The sequence below is a fragment of the Gadus macrocephalus genome, chromosome 1, assembly GCF_031168955.1.
Source record: "Gadus macrocephalus chromosome 1, ASM3116895v1".
Lineage (NCBI taxonomy): Eukaryota > Metazoa > Chordata > Actinopteri > Gadiformes > Gadidae > Gadus > Gadus macrocephalus.
The window spans coordinates 16,751,675-16,756,674 of record NC_082382.1 but is presented as its reverse complement, the minus strand read 5'-3'; the positions used below and the strand labels follow the sequence as shown (position 1 = coordinate 16,756,674).

The 5,000-nt window shown below is 44.2% G+C and overlaps 1 long non-coding RNA gene across 1 annotated transcript; it reads right to left on the bottom strand.

Moving 5' to 3' along the window:
* Positions 1–2,432: 2,432 nt before the first annotated feature.
* On the bottom strand, positions 2,433–4,994 carry LOC132455863 (uncharacterized). The gene is made up of 2 exons (XR_009525339.1): positions 4,477–4,994; positions 2,433–3,933 (listed from the first exon to the last, which is right to left on the bottom strand). It is a non-coding gene; the product is annotated as an uncharacterized LOC132455863 (long non-coding RNA).
* Positions 4,995–5,000: the final 6 nt, after the last annotated feature.

The following is a 5,000-nucleotide window of genomic DNA, read 5'->3' as shown; positions in this document are numbered from 1 at the left end:
GCAATTATTTCTCTAGGATACTAAACACACATAGCTACTCCACAAAGAGAAGTGCAACTGATCTGGTGTTGTTCAGATTCAGAAGTTGTATGGGAAAGGGCTCTTTCTTATATTCAGCTGCAGTTTTATGGAATGGGTTACCTGCTAGTATGAAGAAAATTTTTCTCTTGTCAGTTTTAAAACAGCCAGAAATGGTTGAGCAGCAGACAGTCATAGGGGTATTTATTATGGTGTCTTTTTTATAGATTGTTATGAAATGTATATTTATATGAATTTTGAATGTTCGATTGGTATGTCATGTTTTATGAATTGTGGATGTGTGATTGGAATGTCATTTTTTTGCTTTGTTCCCACACTGTCATGTAAATTCCATTTAACACACACATATACCTTTCCACATGCTGACTACTACAAAGGGACCATAATGGAAATAAGCCCATGGGCTTTTTTGTGTCATCCTTTTGACCTGATGTACATTTGTGCCTTTGCCTTTGTACATGTGTGTCAATAAAGAATTTCAATCAATCAATCAATCAATGCCTATTTAACGAGCCTTATCAATGTCTATTTCCAGGCGGTGTAATCTAAAAAAGACAGTAGACCATTTAAAGTACTTTTTCTTCGACTCCGCCCACAGAGAAAAGCCTTCTGGCTTTTGATGATGTGCCCACTTGATTCTGCCAGTAGACCTCCGTCTCTCTACTGAGAGCTTTGAGGCACCGAGCATGGTGTGGAGTCACATGCTGGTCTTGAGGTGCAAGCGTTCAGGACACTCATTGTTTTAATGATGACTTTTTTCTCTCTTTCTCTCTCTCCCTCCCTCTGTCCCTCCTCCCTCCCTCTCTCTCTCTCTCTCTCTCTCTCCTCTCTCTCTCTCTCTCTCTCTCTCTCTCTCTCTCTCTCCTCTCTCTCTCTCTCTCTCTCTCTCTCTCTCCTCTCTCTCTCTCTCTCTCTCTCTCTCTCTCTCTCTCTCTCTCTCTCTCTCTCTCTCTCTCTCTCTCTCTCTCTCTCTCTCTCTCTCTCTCTCTCTCTCTCTCTCTCTCCTATTCCTGCTGCTCCAAGCATCAAGAATCATATTTCTTTCTTTGGTGGACATATTTGTCTTTTCCCCCCCTGGCTAAAATAAACTCAACTCTGCCCAAGCCCTTACTTAATAGCTGCACACAGACACTGCAGAGGCAATTCATTTAGTGAGGGAGAGGCTCGTCTTAATTGGGCATAAGTGGAATTTTTCCTGGCTGTGTACAAGAGAGAAATGACAGACTGTACGCACGGAAAGTAAAGACCATCTGGTCCCGTAGGAGCGGAGAGGGAGCCAGACAAATGGAAGGAGAAACAAGAGCGAGGGATGGCTGCCATCACTCTGTTTTCATTGCCGCTCAGGTTCACAACACACACCCATGCACACACGTGCTCGCACGCATAACACACACACAAATACTGTATACAGTTCATATATACTAGACATATACAATCATCCACAGACACGTAGACACACAAGCATACAGATATAGGGAGAGAGGGATAGAGATAGGGAGCAAGAGAGGGGGAGGGAGAGAGAGGGAGAGAGAGATAGAGCAAGAGTGGGGACGAGAGAGAGGGAGAGAGAGAGAGAGATAGAGATAGGGAGCAAGAGAGGGGGGAGGAGAGAGAGAGAGAGAGAGATAGAGCAAGAGTGGGGAGAGAGAGAGAGAGAGAGATAGTGAGAAAGATACAAAGAGAGGAGAGAAAGAGAGAGAGAACGAGGGAGACACAAACAGAGAGATCAACACAGAGGGAAACAAACAATGAGACAGAGAGAGAGACACACACACACACACTCAAGGACAGAGACAGAAAATGGGATAGAGAGACACACAAACACACACACACAATGATGCAACTAAAGAGCAAAATCATGGCGGACATCCTCTCCCCTTCTGTCATGATGGTCACATGTTGTGTGCATGACAGCCTTGCTCAGCGGGGCTTGCTAACGGGCCAGTCATAGGTAAATGCCCACAGTACACAACTGCCTACACCCCCCCCATCCTATAAACAAAACGGTGATTCATGAGGACTAATTATCCATCAGGGCCAACCTCTTACTCAGATTTGCACTTCTAAAAGTCATACAGACACGCACGTGTGCGTTTAAAGGATGATGAATGTCACATTCTATCTTGTTTAATTGTATAAAATATAACAAAATGGTTTCATCACATCTTAATCATAATCTGCCAGACATCACAACATATTTGCATGATTGTGCTGATATAGTTTTTCCACATCATTTATAATCAGGCACAATTTACCCAATGCAACTCTTTATAAAACAAACATGCTAACAGACACAGGGTTCAATATACAACATATAAAGCCATATTTGTAGGAGGAAAAAGGTTGTATTCCGGTACGTAATAAAGAAATAACCCACAGATTAAAGCTTCAGCTCATTATCATTTTCCCGATTTATTTTTCTATTTTTGTTTACATCAAATTGAACAGACATACATTGGCACATGCAATGTGAATACTCTGTGGTGCTTTCATAACCAACCAAAGCCAATTGAACAAATACTGTATATCTATTTGTGTCTTCAAACATGAAAATACTCTCAAATATTTACAAAAAATTGTATATACAGGGCCCATTGCTTTGACATAACACCTTTTGGTTAATAGGACTAATTCAAAGGACCCAACCGGCGTAGCTTCGATGTAAAGACATTATGTTAGCATCCCACTGGTCATTAACAGAGTTTGTGTGCATCTCTGTATAGATAGCATTGTCTTCCTTTTTTTGTTCGATCATAACAGGCTCCCTTCACTGCTATAGTATTACTGTGTATTAAAAACTGTGGGAAAACTCTCAGGCAGTCAAAAGTGGTTGAGGCGTAGGTAATCCATCATCACTGAAACATGTTTGGCTGTGATGTTTACTAAATTACTGCAGCAACTCTCCTCTACGAGGGACTGAAAACAGCGCGTCCGATGCATAATGTTCAGCTCTCTACCGTCTTAATTTGCATTCCCTCGGCTAAAAAATATTCCATTGGATGTTCAAATTAAATCAAATTTAAAAAAACTCCATGGAGACACAGCCATAGACGGTACAAGATATGTTTTTTTCCATATAATCTCAACAACAACGCCAGTGGGTAGAGTTTTGTTTAAGGCATGCTCAGAAATTCTCATCCATACAGCTATGCATTTTACAATGCCGATATATCAATATTACACCGAAAGGTCATTTAAAGTTTTTTTTTTTTGGATAAAAATGAAAATGGCAGGGCTCACTATTGACGTTGTTTAATCATCGTTAAACCATCGTAAAGAAAGAAGCACAAGGAGGGAAAAAAGTCAACAATACAAAACATAAAATTGGATAATGGAAGTCGCCATGGAGGATATGGCTTTAATGACCATTAAACAGAAACGATGTGCGGATCCGATCCGTGCTTCCGGTCCGTTGTCCCTGTGTGTGTGGTCGACACTTACAACCACAGACCACGGAACAAACACCGGCATCAGCAGGCAGGGTCTCCCCTGGTCCCGGACACAGAGGGATGGGGGGGGGGGGGGGGGGGGGGGGCACACAGCTGTCAACATCCAAAACCAAAACAGTCTGGTTCTGCCGGTCAAACTTAATAACACAAACACAGCGGGCCTACGGCTGTGTGCCGACCGCTGTCCGGGCGGAGCCCCCTCCCGGGTTAGGATGGGGATGGTATGCTTTCGGCGGCGGTCCTACGCGGGCGTAGGGCCGCTAGTGCAGAGGGAGCGCCTCCTTCATTCTTTCCTTCCTTCCTTTCTCTCCCCCCCCTGCAGGCCCTTCCCCGCAGCTGGCCCAGTCCGCCGCCGGGCCGCCGCGGGTCAATGAGGAAGAACGCAGGCTGGGCTTTCAGATCCTGAGGTTGTTGTAGCTCACATAGGTTTTCTTGGTGGCTTGACCTGAGGAGAGCGTAGGGATGAGAGAGAGAGAGAGAGAGAGAGAGAGAGAGAGAGAGAGAGAGAGAGAGAGAGAGAGAGAGAGAGAGAGAGAGAGAGAGAGAGAGAGAGAGAGAGAGAGAGAGAGAGAGGTTTAATGAGCGCATTTCTGCAATCTACTTAAGCCCGGGTGCAGGGCATCAAAGCAGGCATCATCTGCTGGTTGTGTCAGTGTGCATACTGTATAAGGAGCTCACTGCCCCCAGCTGTGTGTGTGAGCATCAACAACATTCTCCTGACTGGTTTATTACCTTCGCTTACCTCCCCCTCCTGCCGTCATACCCACACACACAAAACAAACAGATATAACATTACATGTCATCATAAAATTGTCAAACACGCATGCACGCATGCATGCGTAAGCACACAAATGATCACACCCACGCACACACTCACATGTGCACACAAATAAACACACACCGACACAAACACATAAATACACCATACACAGGCACACTTGCGCATACATACACACAAACAAACAAACACACACACACACACACATACCTTTCCTCTCCTTGCCAAGCTTTGTCTTGCTATTTTTAGATGTAAACTGTAGTGATAACAACCCACAAACACCTCACGAGTAGGCATAAGTGGGAACAAATGCTATGGCACGCAATGTGATCCCAGCCTGGATCACCATGGAAACGTAAGAAATCATGTGTCTGTGTGTGGTGCGAGGACGGGTGCATCTGTGTGCGTATCTGTGTCCATTCCTCCCTGTCTCGTAGGGAACCAGAAGGTCGCCTTTTCCTGCGTGCAGAAGCAGCACTGCTGTAAATTCTCCAGCTATTGCTTTAACGTTGCCATGGCGACGGACTCCCATGGGCTATGCAATTAAAGTTCTACCACTTCTTTACAGCCTCATTTTGGTAGTCTGAGACCGACAGGAATTAAACGTAGAAGTACCTCGCGTTTTCTGTTCCAGTTAACAAAAAAATCCTTTTCCTTCAAAACTGGAGGACGAAATATACCACATTTGGATCCAGCCTTTTGCAACATTTATTTATATTTATTGAGCACGATAA